Here is an 18,908-nt window from a genome sequence, read left to right on the forward strand (position 1 = left end):
CTTCTTAGTTTGTCTGAAACTTAGCTGAAAAATACTGGAATAACTTGAACTTTTCTTGTTAGGTAGCAGCTATGACTCTGAAAAATTTTTTATTCTTAAAATGCAACTCAGCATACCAAATATGAGATTGGTTATTTTCATATTTCAATTTACTTCACTGAACTCAATTTTCTATCAGCAAAGCTAGTGTAATAATAATAAAGCTAACTAATTTGCCTACAGCTCAGCTTTTATTCAAAGGAAAGGAAGGAGATAAGAGACTAAAGGTGATTGTAAAGATACTAGTATTGCTAAATGAAAGGTTCAAAAAGTAAGGTACTGAGATCTCAGGTGATGTCTCCAGCTTTCCAGAAAAATTCTGTTCCTTTAAAAAAATTGTGGTAATCTAATTAATGATCTAATGAACAGACTTACCAAATATAAGAAGTAGCATGAAAATTTCTTAGGAAGCCTTCATTTTGCATGACATTTCTACACTCTCAGAGCGATCAGAGTAATTTGGTGTTTTCTACTCAAATACATCCAGAAGTAATTAATTAAAATCCAGCTATAATATGTACTTTATCAATTAATCCAAAATATTTTTTTATATCCAGGTGTTGTCTTTTTTTAAGAGGAAATACTGAAGTACATTGATTTATTTTTATGAAGCAGAGGAATTCTGATCATTAAATTTTAATTTCTTTATATATAACATTTCTAAGTCTTCACTTTCCACTTTGATCTAAAAATAGCATTTCCAAAGTTAGCAAAGATTAACACGAGTAACAATGAATACAGTAATGAAGCCATTTCATTTAATTAAAGAGTTAAACAATACCAAAACCAACAAGGATAATGAAATGTCCTTTTAATAGTTTTAAATGGTTAGTGGGATCTTAACTAAATACCAAATTGTTTGTGAGATGACTCTGTGAACCAGAAATAAATGCTACAAAACCAGAACACTGAGTAGTTATTCAATGAGATATTTCAAGAATGGCCAATATGTCTTGAACTCTGCTCCATGTAATCCTATGTTGCACTTCAAAGCAGAGATCTAAAGAGCTGGGATTACTTTTGTCTGAATTGTGATAGGGTGTGAGGCTGACTAAAAAACATATCTACGTATATGTTATATTTATAGCAAAAAAGACGTAAGTTTCCATCTCTTTGTTGTGGTAACATGGGATTTGTTAGACATTTCAGCAAGGAAAAAAAGTTTATCTCTAGGGTTCAGAAAGATAAATTAGAACTAGAATAATTTACTTTTTTTTTTTTGTCCTCCTTAACTAGAGGCGAGTTGTTAACTAAAGTCCCAGAGGCTAGGAGCGACTTCAAACATTGCTTAATTGAAGAAGGTCTGATGCAAGACATTTGGAAATATAAAGGCATATATAAATGCCCTTTATAAAGTATTTTGACTACTGTGTGGTAATATAGTACAAAGATAATGAGTAAATTTACTGAGTGTTTGTTGGTGTACCATAACTATATCAAAACCATGATGAGACATAGACATGTTGTAGTTTGAAATTGAAATATAAAGTCCAGGGTACTTAATTTAAAGTAATGATGCTATTTTTTCCTTTGAAATTTGTCTGGTCACATCATTCACCTATTAATCACTTACAGTATTTTCAAGAATATTTGTGTTCACATTTTTTTAAATTTGTTGGTTGTGATATTATTGTTAAAATTGATCAACTGACTAGACTATTTTTCCAAAACATTGACTTGAACGAAAAATCCAGCACGGACTCACGAAGGGCAACTGTACCTGACAAAGTCAATTGCCTTTCATGACAAAGTAATCTGCTTGACTGCAAGTACTGCAGGCAGTGGACTCTGTCTACCTGGGTATCTCTAAGGCTCTGAGATGACTTCCCACAGCCTCCTCCTACAGAATCTGATGTGTGATGATCTGGACAAGTGGTCCATGTGGTGGGTGGGGAATTGGCTGACTGGCCACAGCCAGTGGTTGGTGTAAATAGTTCCCTTTCAAACTGGCAACTGTCACAAGTGGAGTCCCCCAGGGATCGATACTGGGCCCAATGCTGTTAACTTGGATGATGGGATCAAGTGTACCCTGATGAAGTTTGCCAGTGATACCAAACTGAGTGGAGAAATGGGAGAGTCACTCTGCAGGAGCACCTGGACAGGCTGAAAGTGTAGGCTGACAAGGACCTTATGAAGTTCAACAAGAACAAGTGTAAGGACATGAACATGGGAAAACAAAATCCAGGAGAACAGCACAGGCTGTGATCTACCTGGCTGGGGAGCAGCTCTGTGGAAAGGGACCTGGGGCTCCTTGTGGGCAAGCAGCTCAGTTCAAGTGAAAAGTTTGATGCTGCAGCAAAGAAAGCCAACAAAATGGTGAGTTGCATTAACAAGGGATCACTATCCCACTCTACAGGCCACACCTAGAATATTGTGTTTAGCTTTGGTCCCTGCTATTCAAGAAAGATGAGGACAGGCTGGATAAGGTGAATGAGGGAGAGGGTGTCTACAAAGGAGATGGAGACTTCCTATCTACAGGAGGAAGTCCAAGGAAAAGGCAAGGGGTAATGGGTACAAGTTAGTCCTGAGGAGATTCTGGTTGAACACAAGAGGAAAATCTTCATGCTAAGAACAATAAATCATTGGAATAATCTCCTCATTATGTGGGAAGTGGTGGACTCCCCAAAGCTGCCATTTTTAAGAGTCAGCTGGACTGAGTGCTAGGCCATCTTGTCTAGACTGTGCTTTTGCCAATAAAGATTGGACCAGATGATCCTTGAGGTACCTTCAACCTGGAGTTTCTATGATGCTACAATCCTATGATTCACTGAAACCAGTCAAAAATATGATTTGGATTTTTAGGTGTGGGGGAAAAATAATCACTCTTTCATATTGTGGACTGCAACCAACAATTATATAGGTAAAGAAATGAGAATATATCTATTGCCACATAGGAATACATTCATGCAGAGTCTTCCATATTGCTCCCCATATTTTATGTATGTTAGCATTGAAGAAATTAATTTAAAATTTTACTGGATTACTGAGTTTTACAAAATGTTATGAGTGTATGAAATACAGGTAAGCTTAAAAACTGTAATGTGGGATGATGTTTTCAGCAGAAAAGTAAACCAAGGTTCTCCTTTCCCATGTAGGTTTACCAAGTCTGCACACTGTTAAGAGTGAGCTAAATGAGAAAGACTTGACACATGTGATCCCCAGGGAACATGTACTTGATATAAATATGAAAAGAAGTTATATTTCACCCTGACAGGGTGTTTTATTTCGAAGCATCGATTTGTGAAATATTGGCATAATCCTGGCATCCTGGGACACGGGGGAAAGGGAAAAAAGAAAGAGGCAGTGTCAACCCTGTCTGTGGTATCCAGAGCTTTAACTTCAGTGTCTTTTAACTGTGAACTTGCAATGAAATATCATTTTTTAAAATACAATAGATCTGTGAAGCAGTCATGAGGTTTCAGGTTTCTCTGCTGCTTTAAATTAGGCTTTCTCTGACTCTCTTCTGAGCCCAGTGAAGTCTTTGTAGTGTGTGTCCGCTTCAGCAGGGAAGGCAGTAAGTTATTCTGGGTGCTCCAGTTTCAAATAGCATTGGACGTTCTGTGGAGAAAGACAGAGGGTTAAGTCTCCTCAGGCGGAGAAAGATGAGCCGGGATCTCACACATTTAGGGGGAGTGTCTAGCAACCAAGCTGGAGGAGTTGTGCATTCAAAGAAGAGCATGCCTTCTGCACCCTTGGGCACTTTCTGAAAGAAATTAATTTCTCTGAGGGAAGGGACCTTGCTACAATGTGCCAGACACCAAGCAAAAGACACCCACGCCTATATATGTGGGCCAATCATATGAATTGTATTACCAATTCTTTCACCCTCAGATTCCCCACCAGCTTAGTCCATGTGGCTTCTTGAGTGTGCCAATCATTCTGGTAGCTAACAATATGATATGTTATGCTTAAAACAGAAAGCTAAAATATTAGATATTACAAATATTCTTCACCCTTACTGAGTACCATGTTCACCAATGAAAACAGGACTGAAATAGACTTGCTCAGTTATTGCCTGAAGACTGTATTCATCTAACTTACATTACACATGTCTGTGCCAAAAGGCAAGCTCCAAGCATCAGACATATTTATCCTTTAAATAACACTGGACTAACAGACTTAGCAGGAATGATATAAAAGACTTAGCAGGAATGACATAAACATATCTTTCCATACTTTTGCTCAAAAAGAGTTTAGTATAATCATCATATTTTTCAAAAAAAACAAAAACAAAAAAACCCTACACATTCTAAAGACCTGCTATAAGTCATTTTTATAAAATCTAACTCCTATTTATATAACAGATGTTTTGTGAACACCATTCCACCTTTGCCCTGATTATATTCCCTTTGAAAAATTAAAAAGTATCTTTTATCCAACCTGGTAATCAGCTAAATTTTCTATCTATTTATTTGACCTTATTTTCTTAGATCAGCCTTGAAGTTACATTTCCCTTTTTTGCAATATTAATATGTAGAGAATATCAAGTCCTCCAACAGGGCATTAATGTATTCCAGTATTAAACCAATATGCTCCCTTTGGATTAATTAAGAAAGAAATATGAACTTTCCATTGTATAGGAATTCTCCACAATCTTGGCTTTATAAAAAAGACTGATTAAATTGTTGATCAATTGATTTTACAATTCTTTCATAAAGTTAAATATGACTGTGGCAAGATGGGATTGTTTTCCTACAAAACCCGTATTAAGATTTCAGCCTTCAAGGAAACAATAAAACAAACACCAGGGACTTTGATAGACTGAATCCCTCTAGTCAATTGTGGTTAAGAAAGAAAATTATAAAGACTTCATCTAAAATCAAATATGATTTCATTAGAAGCATGTAAACCACAGCACAACTATATCTGAATACTGAATGTTTTAATGAACACTAATTCAGGTTGCTTGTTCTTCTCTCCCATTCTCTCTCCCTGTGCTCATCTTTTTGACCAGTCCACATGATGCATCATAAAAGTCCAAAGGAACAAGAGGTTTTGTTTCTTTAGGACAAGGACAAAGACAACTGTTAGGAAGACAATTTTTTTTGTTTTCTCTGTGCATGATCAACTTCCCAGTCTGGGTAGTGAAATATCTAAGATATAAACATTCATAAATACAAGCTAGGTCTACTAATTAATCACCTGCACAGGTACAATAGAGCCATATGCCGTTTTTTAGAGACTAAAAAACGTCAGTAGACAACAAGGACCTCAAAGGGTTTTTTTGAATGAAGCATTTTCCAAGAAAAACAGATCATGTATTAGAAGAGTACATAGGTATCACTAAAAGTACCAAAGAGTCTTTTTTAAAGGGACAAAGCATAAAAGATCTCTTTACCTTTTCAACTTACACTTCATAGAATATTTGAAAGAAAACAGAATTATTTTATGTTTGCAGTGGGTAGCACAACTTGCATCAAATATATATATGGCCTCAAAGCAAGAAAATAAGCAGCAGCACGCAAATAATGTCACAACACAAGATCCTGGAGAATATATTTTGGTTTAGTTCATTTCTAATCTGTACTTGAACTTTTACTTAAACCACAAATGAAAAGTTAGAGACCCGTTCTTCATTTTGGATTTAACATCCTGAAAAATCACTGTTGACCTGCTGCGCTCATATCAGAAAAAATTTGTTAGTAAATTGAACAGTGTTCCAAAAGATATTTCACAGCTTTGCTTGTATTACGTCTCCTTAGCAATATTACACTGTGCAATAAAATATTGAATCTTAATGCATATGTCTAATAGAATTGAAATTCAGTTCATATGCCATGTCAGGTCCTGGTTTTCTTGATCTTATTGCTTATGAGTTCAATCTTAGCATCATATGAGTATAATCACTATGTAAAACCTATTGTTGTATTACACAAAAATATTAAAAGAAAAGATTAAAATCCTGGGAAAAGACACAGCTACCTGTGTAAGAAAATATAGAATTGTGCCACACTTTTTTAAAAAATTATCAGCATTCAGTATGATGCATTTAAGTTAAAATTTAACGGGGGGAAAAAAAAAAATTAAAAAAAAGTCCATACAAGGAAGTTAAGAACTACACTGACATTTCAGTTTTGTCACCTGGCCATGCTGATGACTATGATTGAGTGAATTTGAATTAAAATATAAAAACCATAGCCCATAGCTCAAATCAAGGGCACACATTCTAATTAACTACAGTACAGTAGGGAGAAGAAATTAAGAGTTACATTGTGCCCAGCTGTTATGAGGAATGCATGAAGTTCAAAATGGACTTCCGCCATTCATACAATTATAGGGAACAACCACTGACTACTGCACCCAGGGGGAATAGAGAAACTGCTGGTTCAATTATTCACTCGTCTGAAGAGCAGAGGCCCAGAAAGTATTACAGCCTCTGATGAACTCTATACCAGAGCTCAATAACCTGGGAAACTCTGAGGTACAAGGATGTAACACAGGAATCTACTTAAAAGAATAATGTCTACTAAGCTTCAAATTAGTTCCATGGAGAACCTAGTTGTTAATGCAAAAGATCAGTATTTAAATTTATGGATCTGTGTCAGGAATTTCTATATTAGTTAATAAGACAAGGTCTGTTGAGGGAAAGGGAATGGATCCAAGGAAAAAAAAAAGGAAGGCAAGAGAAAGATTACTTGGTTGAAGAGGATTACATGAAGATGTAAAAGAAACTTGGAGGAAGTCTGCAGAGGAAAAAAGACTTTTCAGAGTGAAGAATCGAAAACGTAGTCTGGTATCACCACTAGACTTCAGCAGATCTCTGAATTGCCTCCGGTTATGAGTGGCTCAGCTATAAAAAAAAGAGAAGAGGGGTGCTTCTATCTGCAGAACAGGTTCAATGCACTCTCGCCCCTCTTGCCATTTGGGAATCCACCACTTGTGGAGGGTACACACAAGCTTCTGCAGTCCTGCACAAGGCAGAAAATTCACAGGGAGCTTTAAGGTTATGATTTCAGCACAGACTCCATGACTGTTTTTTCAATGCAAACATATTAAGGCCACTTCCATAAGCCTGTTCAGCAGGAGGAATGATATTCAGGACAGATAATCCTAAATTAGCCTAGCAAGCAAACCAAAATTCAGATATTGAATTCATCTTCTTGTCATTTGTGACTAGAAATGTATATTATACAAATTCAATAAGCAACTTGCTGGGGTGTGGGACAAGGATTAAAGGCAAAACTACATGAAAGTCCAGTTTAAACCACTTTAAAAACCCCTAAAATTTGCTAAAATATTTGTTGTCCAGGATTTCAGTAATTTTTAGCTAAAAACTCTTTGAAGAGAAAAAAGAGGGGGGAGAGAGAGATGTGGAATTTGAACATTCAAAAGGAAAGACCTCAGCATCCTCCACGCCTTTAACATCAGGCTGCCCAGGAAACATATCCATCAGCATTGGCTTGAGGATGAAGACACATTTAGAAAGAACAGCTAAATTAGATGCTGACTTCAATTTTTGGACCCAGTCTTTTTCTCAAGGTTCCCACTCCCAAAGCAGAGACAGCTGAAATAGCAAGGTGTTAGCTTCAGAACTGCCACAGCCAACATCCAAACATAAGAACATAGCCTGAAATCACTCATCCAACCAATTTCAGCTTAGCTGTAGAAACTAAGTAGAAGATTAAGCAGAATTCAGACCTCACTGATAATAGACAATCAGCCCTCAGATTCCAACTATCTGGCATGTCTGCCCATACCAGCTCCTATAAATAAGTTTAAGGTACATTCTTTTCACTGTTTCAACAAAAGTATGAGCATAGAGCACCTCAGCTTTCAAGATGAGGTTTTTCTGAAAACTCTTCCTGTAGACTGAATGTCCATCTTTAACTTTTCCTCTAGCCATGGTCAGGGGCAGTCACACATTAAATTCTTATAGTCACAGTTCTATGGCTGGACACTGTTTGGGAGCCGGTCCTACAGTGAGTGATGGAATCCTAACTGGAGTACATTTTGACCCAGTTTTAATTCCCACATAAAAGAGTGTATGAAAGATGACTGGTATGTGATAGGTCTTCATCCCAGTATAGGATTAGAACACAACCAAGCCATGAAATCAGCTCCTGGGTCCCGTATTTTTGGCATATGCATAAGTGTCCTAGTTATTCTTTCAGTGAAACATAAATATACAAAGCTACTTTTAAAGTTAAAGGAAAGAGAATAATAGTATTTTCTTCTTCTTGAAGCATCACCAGAGCTTCCACTGGATGTGGATTAAGAGTATAAAATCTCATATTTAATTTTGATTTGTTGAATCGTTAATAACTATGGGAAAATACATGCTGAAAATATTAAATATTTTTCACTTTTAAAAAATAAAATGCATTTTAAAAATAAACAAGTTTATTTTAATTGAAATAAATATTGATTTTTTTTTTTATCTTAGTACAGCATTGACAAGATAATAAAATTCAATCATTTTACTTTAATGAGTTTTATTTGTCATGCTAGCAAGCATTAGTTAAGCAAGAAATTGATTTTCTACAGTGGAATTAGGTCATAGTCAAACACTCCCGATGTATTTAATTTTCTGCCGCCACTGATATCCAGCTGTGGAGTTTTTAAAAATGCATCCACTGTGCTTGTACTCTGAGTAAGCAAGACAGATACAATAATTATTGCCCTTTTCCAATTTGTTCTGCGCAACAAAAAAGTTAAGACTCTTTTGGTCTGTTTTTATAAGGTAAACTTGCTATGTTCTCTATGGTCTTAGAAACAAGCTCTTCCCCATATTGTTGCAAATAAAGACCATATGCGTTGGTGACCAGAACTATAAAAAGTAGTCCAATGTGGTTTTACTGCTTGTTGTGATTTAACTCCAGCTGGCATCTTAGTACCACACATCTGCTCACTGATCCCGCCCTTATCCAGTGGCATGGGGAGGAGAATTGAGGGGAAAAAAAGGTAAACCCCATGGATTGAGATAAGAACAGTTTAATAATTGAAATAAAATATAAATTGTAATAATAATGTAATTAAATGAGAGACAACAAAAAGAGAAGGAGAGGAATAAAACCCAAGACAGACAAGGAGTGCACAACACAATTGCTCACCACCCACTGGACTAATGTCCAGCGCTTTCCAAGCTGCCATTGGCAGCTCCTGGCCAACTCCCTCCAGTTTATGTACAGAGCATTCCATTTTGTGGTATGGAAGATCCCTTTGGCCAGTTCAGGTCTGCTGCCCTGGCCATACTCCCTCCCTGCTTCTTAGGCATTTCCTTGTAGGCAGAGCATGGGACACTGAAAATTCCCTGACTTAGGGCAAACACAACTTAGCATCAGTATCTTATCAACAGTAGTCTCATACTGAATCCAAAACACAGCACTGTACCTAGGAGGAAAATTAACTCTATCCCAGCCAAAACCAGGGCACTACTATCATATACACTGACACTGGTAATTGTTATTGCAGCTAAACTGTGCAAACATGAAAAAAATAGAAAGCCTAAATATTTCACTTGTCCATCAGAAGTGATGGAGTATCTGAGAGTGGGACTAATAAGAAGCTAAATAACAGATTGTGTATCAAGCCCATAAAAGGACTAATAAAAGTCTGTCTCAAAATGCTTTTCAAATCCATGCTCCTAAATCCATATATTATGGGAAAAGTCTTAAAATACTCTAGCTACAAAGCACAGACAGTTAATTAATTTATAAACTCATAAAGGGTATCAATTTCTGCCTCTGAAAATTAAGTATAAAAACATTGTTCCAGGTCAGATTTGAATCATTTATTCAAAGGGAAATTTAATTTGTATTCCACCATGTCCCTGTGTGAATCATTTGTGGTAAGGAAGAAGCTTCAGAAGTTTATGTTTGATGCTAAATCTCAATGACTAGTTCTGCAAAGTGCAAGAATTGCAGAATACAACAGACACTGTGTCTGAAATTCTCTCTGCTGTGTCTTTTCTCCCCTCTCAAACACTGACAACAGCAAGACTGGAGAGAAGCCCAATCTCTGGAGCAAAAAGAAGCACTTCCAACCACTTCCATGTATACACAGGCTTGTGTACAAATGCAGACAGACTCAGATGGAAAAGATGAAACATTGCTCTCAAAGCTACAACCTGAAATCAACTGGAACACTCTTTACCTTTGAAAAATTAAGAATAATGTGACAGACAATTACATTATTCACTTTGAGGTCAAATTCACTTTAGGATCAAATAAAGAAATGACCTAATAATATTATAATATAAATTGATTATGGTATTGAGGAAAAAGTTCTCCAATTGTCATTTGTTTTACTGAACCAACAAAGTAATGTTTTATCTTTTTCCTTTTATGCAGGGGTTTTGTATTATATGAATAGCTGAGAGGTCATAAGTATAAAATTACTCATAAGGAGAATTATTAATGCTGGTAAATTGGACAGTACTCCATAGGATATGACAAAGTAATTACTTCTGCAAGAACTCCCCACTCTTCTCAACATACACTGATAATATGCTCTGTACATTTATTATTAAGTCTATGTTGTAATGGATAGATGTTTTTCTTTTCAAATGCAGATACCATCCTGTATAAACATCCCATTTTCCTTCCTATGTAGAAATGTATTTTTCTTACTGCATATTCTTCAAAGATTTATAAATAAAGAAGAAGATGAAACAACATTTATGAATGAGTGTGGAGACCTCTGAATGCCAATAAACATGAGATCAGAGATTTCTCAGTGGAAGCAGTGGATTGTTTGGTAGTTGGCTGACAAGGATGAAAATGGTGCAGATCTGAGGTAGGTCACAGATGCACTGGTTGTAAATGCTGCCAGCTTGTCTATTGCATACTCTTTGTTTACCTCTCCTTCTTCGTTGCTTATTAGCATCTTAAATTGTATTGTCTTTCTAATTTTACTTATTTTCTCCTTGAAGCCTTGTTCCCCTCTTAACTATCTGTAAAGTGTCCTTAAAGGTTCAAAAAGCTATGTGTTCTGTGGTTAACATTTTACAGACAAAAAGCACATCTCATAACCTCAGAATTCCCTAGGTCATGTTGGTATACACCCCCATGATATGCTAGAATTCTGAATTAAACTGCAGATAGAAAAGAACTTCAATTTGCTAAGCAAAAATTTAATTTTTTCAACATTTTCAGTCTTCACCCCAGGGAAGTGATCACAGCATCAATCCTGACAGAGTTCAGGAAGTGTTTTGTTAACACTCTCAGGCACATGGTGTGACTCTTGGGGATGGTCCTGTCCAGGGCTAAGGGTTGGACTCGATGATCCTTGTGGGTCCCTTCCCACTCAGCATATTCTGGAATTCTTCCATGTTGGACACAGCTTACGTTACGAGGAATATTGATGGAACTAAAAAATAATGCAACAGTATTTTTGATTGTTGGCATTTTTAAGGGTAGATTAGATGCACAGAAGCAATAAAATTGAATAAAAGTGGGAAAAAATCACTGGTTTCGAAGGGTGATCATGCTCAAGATCTTAAGATGTTCACGGTATTTCAAACCCAGAACAACAATGAAAAGAAGAAACTGTTAGAAAGGGTCACTAGAGACCATGCATTCCAGAGAGGAAATGCTTATTTCAGAAGGTAAGAACTCACAAAAACCCATGAAAAATTTGGTTTTCTACACTTAAAAAATTCTATTCATTTAGAATATCTAGTTTAGAATATTTTCTGCAGCTGTTGGATATTGGCTGCAGATGGAAACAGTAGCTCTTTTTTCCCCAGATTATATGCATAGAGGAACTGAGGCAGAGAAAAATAAAATATCTGTCTTAGCTGATCCATTGTCTCAGCAGAAAATACAGGAACTGGAGTTCAAGAACTTTGAGCTCTAATGCAGGCACCAGAGAGATATTGCTTTAGGTACGTAAAGTGTGCTATCATTAAAGAAGTTTGCATTTTGAATTTAGAGTATAAGACTTCTGTTTTAGGGACCAAGCAGGTCTCTAATGCTTTCAGATATGTTAAGGAAAAAAAAAAAAAAAAGTGAAATGGTATACAAAAAAAAAAAAAATAGATACAGCAATATTCATAGGCTAACCTATAGTTCAACAAAAAATGTTAATTGGGCCCTAAAGGAAGCACACATGGCCTCAAAGGAGCAGAAATACCCACACATAAATATCAGAAGATAAACATTTAGTCAAGTTTTACAGAAAATGCAAAAAGCAATACTAAAATCTATCCAGACAGGCATAAGATCGACAGCACAACTGCTCACATGAGGATAGAATATGGCTGTTTGGCAAACACATCAGACAATGAAGGGAAAAAAAATTGAATGTGCTGACATTTAATGCATCACCTCAAAAATGCTTCAACATCCCTATCTAAGAGAATTTCTATATGATTTAAGAAACAGCAGATCACAAGTATGAGTGACAGTATTTTCTCAAATACTCTAAACCTGACATACAAAATACACATAACACTATACATAAAAGTTGCCAAGTGGTCTGAATAGAGAAAAGAGCCCTTTGATGCTTCAAGCATAGGTGAAACTGAAATCCTAATATGTAGGCAAACCGTCAGCCAGGGATGACTGGGAACACCTACTGTGATACAAAGAAAAGCAGCAGGAGAAGAGACTGGGACTGAGCTAATTTGGATGGAAAATGCTGAGTCTTGGTAAGAGAGAAATGCTCCAGTAAATCAGTAATGGCTCAGTAAGGCAAAGAGAGTATCTAGAATTCATTTTAAATAGAATTTATTTTACATTTTCAAGTGAAAGCTTTTCATTGTTTTTTTTTTTTCTTTTCACATACTGATTGCGTAGAAAGCAAGGAGGGCTTGCTTCCATTTTTAAAATTTCTTCTCTCTCCTTAACATGGTCTCCCTTCATCCCAAACACATTCTTTGTATTACAAACTAGAAGAGAGAGAAGTAGAAAGGAGGGGTGAAAAATCACAATTACTGACAATATAAGGGGAAATTAAAAAAAAAAAAGTGACACATTCTAACTTTTTAAAGATACACTTAATTTGTAATAAAAGAGAGAAAAATCAACACTCATTAAAAAATACAGTATGTGAAAGCTTTTCATTAAGTTATGTGCTAATTTTTCAGTTCTTAGCTTAAAACTTTAAGATTTAAAAACTTAATCTTCGGGTAAACAGATTTTTCTGCTCTATATTTTTCTTAGAGGTTTGAATGATGGAATAGCAGAAGGCTTGCAGTAGCAGAAGGCTTGCAAATATTTTGTCACAGATTCCAAGACAATAAGGAAAAGGATATGATAGCAGCAAATTAAACCCCAGCAACAGCCGTAGAAGGTGATAAAGACTGTAATAAATTATTTTAGCCAGACCAAGTCAATTCTATTTCAAAACATTGTTACAGCATAGTTAAAAGAGAAGTTGTCTCACTGTTCCAAAATCAAGAAATCCCAAACAATAAAAATCCCAATGCATTCTAAAAGAAGAGTGACTGCAAGAGTTGCTGTCATAGGTTTCAGAAGATCATGGAACTTCAGCAGTGCAGAGTAACTGTTCTCATCTACCCCTTGCAGGGAGTAGCTCAACTTTGAGGCCTTGGCTGCCACGCACACTGTCCTCAGCACGAAACTGCTGAACAGTGAAAAACTCCAGATATTGCCCACAGAGCAGGACTAAAGGCTGTTCTTTCAAGAAAAGCAGGTCAGGAAGGTCTTTGATTCACTCAGGTCGTTAATTTATTTAATAATACAGAATGAAAGGGTGGTATTTAAGAGGACAAGTTAAAGTTGAAAAATGGATATTGTCAGAGCCTGTGTTGCACTGTGTGACATACCAGCTCCTGACTCACATGGATACACACACCTACACACACACTCACAGAAGGAAGCAGCAGACACAGGGACAAACAACAGTGAGGGACGTTCCACCAATACTGTAAACATGGCTTCTATCTTATTTGAGCAAAATACCTCTGTCATTTCAATATTGAAACTGAAAAGGGAAATTGGGTCTGCATCATACAAATAGACTACACAAGGACTACAAGGGTAGAATTTAAAAGAGGTCATTGCAGCATACAGGTATGTTATTTACACTGCTTCTCTAATCCAGCGCTGTTTTGATATGAAAAAGACCAGCCTTCCTACAAAGTCTACACTGGGGCACTGAAGTCAGTAGAAATGCACTCAGCTGACTTCTGATGACATTTAAGCCCTCTCAGGTAAAGCCTCCAAAGACTTTCCTCTTTGAAGTTCTTTCTTGCATTAGGAGAAATGTTCCTCTTGCAAAGGAGCCATAGGTAGCAGCAAAAACACTTTCTGGGAGTCTTCAAGCATACAAAATGCACTAGATACACTTTACAGGTTCTAGCAACTTTTTGCAGGACTGTTCCCTCAGTCAATCAGGCCCTCAGCTCTCCACAGAAAGTGACTGGGTTAACAAAAGCAATTCTGGAATGCATTCTTCTTGTACTGTCATATATGGGCCATTTTTGTCATTAAAAACTTAAATCCAAAGCTCACAGAGATTAATGATGAGCTCACTTACACTTCAATAGAGTCATCATGACTGTAGCTGTTGACAATTTGTAGTGTTATATTCTTCACAGAAAGCAAAGTCCTATTGAAAATGCCCTATGTTCCCACTTACTTGCAAAATAAACTTTTTTTTTTTTTTTAAATCTAAACAAGGAACATCTATGTTTTCAAGTCGTACCTGGTTAGAGTCCAGTTCCCAGACGCTAGACAAATATTTATTCTTCCAGCAACATTCATATTGTTTCAGTGTTGAAATATTTTAGGGAATGAAATCTTACACTCTGTAATTGGTAAAACACCTGAAAGCCAAATTCCCCAGGACTGTCTTGCACCAAGTATGTTCTTCACTCCCCTCACAGCTCCTACCGTGCAATGGCCCTCCTAGCAGAATAAACAGTTTTGCTGTAGCCAGTGTTGTTCCTATCTAACAGGAGTTTCTTCAACACCAGATTGAACACACAAGCTCCCTGGCTGCAGGTGCTCAGCTGTGTGGATGGAAATAACATATACCACTTAGACAAAGATGAGGGAAGAAAAAGGCAGGGGTGCATAAAGATCAAAAATGGAAAGCCAGGAGTCAAAGAGAGAAATAAAAAAAAAAAAAAAAAAAAAAAAAAAAAAAAAAAAAAAAAAAAAAAAAAAAAAAATAATTAAAAAAAAACCAAGCTGGAGGAGAAAAGGAAGCAGCAAGCTCCTTATTATAACAACCCCTTGAGTACAGGCTATTCGAGAAACTCTGAACTAGGACAACCGAGATTTCACATTCCTCCACATCCAAATTAAATCCGTAGCATGTGTGCGTCAGGATGACAGCAGTGGTCTAGACCAACCTAACATCAAAAAAATGAAGGTGTCTTATACAGAGAGAAAAGCCATGCAACATCCAGTTCCAATGGTCCTGCTGGGTAAGCAAAGTCCAGGAAGGACAAAATGGCTAAAAAATGAAAGGGGAAACCCAAACAGAAAAAAAATTGGCAACCTCCAATGCACCTCAGAAGACCCTAAGCAGGCAGTGCTAGCTGCTGAGATCAGTTCTTCAGATGTCTTGGCAACAAGGAAGCAGACGATGCCCTAGGTCTCATTGAATTCATGTTGCTGGCTTTGCAGACGGAAAATTTGATAAGAAACATCTGTAGCTCTGTGAAACCATGTTAGGCTTTGAACAAAGGAGCATGTGTAGGAGGAAGAGCAGGCAAACCTTCTCTATGACAGTTCTGAAAAACTCTGAACACTGTGTACATAGTTCTACTCTGCAGCAGCACCCCACACAGACCACTAAATATAGGGCTCTATCTCAGAAAAAAAAGAAATTGTCAACAAAATGAGCAGCATTATATCACTAATATCTCCAAAACTGCCTGACTGTAGAGTATTATACCCATGAGAAGTCAGAACACAACTTAATGTCCTTGAGAATACAGAGCACAAGCTTCTACAATGGCCAACACATCTCCAGTGGCCAAGCAGAGTGATTTCAATTAAATCCCTTTTCCAAAATCCCATCAGTGGGAACTCCACTGATGATGCTTTCTCCAGCTCTCCACATTTCCCACATTCCAATCATCTCTAGTCCTCAGTCTCCATAACCATGCACATACCATGAGAACAATATGACTGAGGCACAGGAAGTAATGAACAGAATGAAGAAGGTGAATGGGAAAAAAAATTACTGTTTCTTAAAATGTGAGAAATGGAGAATAATCAGATGACAGCTCCATAAAGCAATAAATAAAGCATGGACCTCATTGCCCCAGTATGCTGTGAAGGCTAAAAGAACAAAGACAAAAAATGCAACCAACCTGCAACAATAACCAAAAAAAAAGCCCCAAACCCCCACACCAAACCCAATGCTTAAATTAAAGGAAAAGAGATCCACTAAGAACAAAACACACTTGTGGATACAACCTCTCAACCATGACCCTCATAAGTTGTCAGTGGATGGACCACATTCAAATGAAACTATATGTATCTTCGTCCTACTGCTGTAACCTTGTCCAAAGCATCAGTTGTTATACACATATATACATATGTACAGCAGAGACAAACTACCTAGCTAAGTTGATGACTGGTTTCACCTAGTGCAATAATCCTTCTTATATGCCACTGTCTCCTCCCCTCTCCTAATTGCCAACACGCTTCCCTTAAGCTCTTGCTGCCAGCTCTAGTTGTACCAGGTTTAACTCCTTAGGAGGGGGCACTTTCCCAGGCAGGAGCCAGTGCTCTGAAAGGCACAACATAAAGATGGCAGTGTTGTCTTTGGAAGCACTGATGATCATTTCATCAAATCCCATTCTAAATAATCTTGCAGGAAATGCACAGGACTGCTTAACTCTTTAGTAAGCATATGGTAATCATGTGCACCTACACTACCTGGGTGCATTCATCACTTTTTCTGGAAGGTCAGAATGTTCATTAAGTCATTATTTCAGCATGAAATGAAGGAGAGAGGCATATAAACTAGCTTCATACAGAAAATTAGAAAAGTAAAACCTAGTACCTTCCACAAAACTCAGGATGCAGCACTGTAGCTCTCCTCCGTCTGAGAGGTAACAAGAGTTACCAACACCAAGACTTCCCTCATTGTCACAGCTATACACGTTTGCACAGAGCACTCTGAGGCTAAAGGACAGCTTTGTAGCTATCTTCAATAGCTGAAGGAACAAAATTGTTCCTTCTCTGGGTGTTTGTGAACTGTCCCTATAAATTAATCATTTTTTAGAAACTAAGCAACAAGAAGTAACAACTTAAGCTGTAAAGATGAAGTGGTATCTTTCTGAAAAGATCCCATAACTTTGACTGTAAGTGAGTAACATCTAAAAGCTGGTCTGAAAAGTCTGTTCATATTTTTACTTGCATGCTGAGAAAACACAAATGCAACATAAAACATACAGCTTTGCATTTCATAATCGTTAATATAAGGGGATATATAATATATTATCCATTTAGTTTCAGAGTATAGTAGATATTAAATTAACGTTATTAAATTCCTCTTTTTTTCTTAGGTCTGGTATAGTAATTTCTGTTCACACACACATATCTATGCACGATCTAAATAAGGTTTATGATCATCTAAATTCAGAAGTGGATTACTGATAATAAAAAGTACATCAGATTAAATTATACCCAAACTATATTTTTCATTTAAAACAGATTTCAGTGAAAAGGTTTGCTTTGATAGAAAGCTACAGATTGGCAAGTGCAAATGTCATCCTATCCTCAAGCAACCTTGTACCAGAATAGCATTTCTATTGATAAAATACACTCTCTGCTCTCCAAATCAGCACAGAATAATCTCTTTGCTTTCGTAATACAAAATGCAGGGAAAGCTGCCCTCATTGTGGTTGCCTACCTCCATCTAGTGACAAGAAAAGGTATATGAATTAACTCTACGACAATAATTAATTGTTTACCACTGGTGGATAAAACTGTAAATTACAAAACTCTGTTCCAATAAATTTGCAAGTGTTGAAGAAAGTTTATGTGTTCCAAAACAAACAGAACAGGTTGTCTCCAGCATGTTCAAAGACATGTTAGTCATTTGTGCGATGTGTGTAGGATGTGCATCTCTTACAGACACCTGGACAGTCTGGAAGGCTGAGCTGTCAAGAACAGCATGAAATTTAACAAAGAAAAGTGCAAGTTTCTGCACCTGGGACAAAACAGTTGAAGAGCCCAGCACAGGCTAAGATCTGTGTGGATGAGGAGCTGAAAGGGGTGCAAGGGATCCTGATGGAATGGAAGTTGAACATGAGTCAACAGAGAACCACTGCAGCATAAAGCACAGAATCACAGAATATGCTGAGTTGGAAGGAACCCATAAGGATCACGGAGTCCAACTCTTAGCCCTGCACAGGACCATCCCTGAGAGTATTGCCCAGTGAAGGCAAGTCAGACCTTAGACTGCATTCACAAAGGGATTGCTAGCAGGGTTTGAAGCATGATCTCTCTACTCACCAGCCTCACAGCACCTGGAGTACTGTGCCCTGTTCTGCTCCCTACAGTTCAAAAAAGACACAGAGAGACTAGAGGGTCAACAGAAGTGCTACGAAAATAACCAAAATGCTGGAGAACTTGCCCTATGAGGAAAGACTGAAGGAGTTAGGTCTTGTCTTCCTGGAGAAGAGAAAACTCAAGGAGGATCTCATCACAATATTTCAGTACTCAAACAAGTGACTACAAAAAAGGACAGAGCCACACAAGGAAGTCCGGGGGCAATGGGTGAAAGCTACATCAGCAGAAGCTTCATCTTGATATGAAAGAAAAGTTTTCCCCAGTGAGAACAACTGATCATTGGAACAACCTCCCCAGGGACATAGTGGAATCCCCATCACTGGAGGTTTTCAAGACATGACTGAACACAGTGCTAAAAAATCTCATCTAGGATCCCATTTTCAGTAATGATTGGACCAGATCCTTTTCTATGGAAACCAGAGATGC

The sequence above is a fragment of the Empidonax traillii genome, unplaced genomic scaffold (assembly GCF_003031625.1).
Source record: "Empidonax traillii isolate 1590-97213 ecotype Southwest subspecies unplaced genomic scaffold, ASM303162v1 scaffold960:size377693, whole genome shotgun sequence".
Classification (NCBI taxonomy): domain Eukaryota; kingdom Metazoa; phylum Chordata; class Aves; order Passeriformes; family Tyrannidae; genus Empidonax; species Empidonax traillii.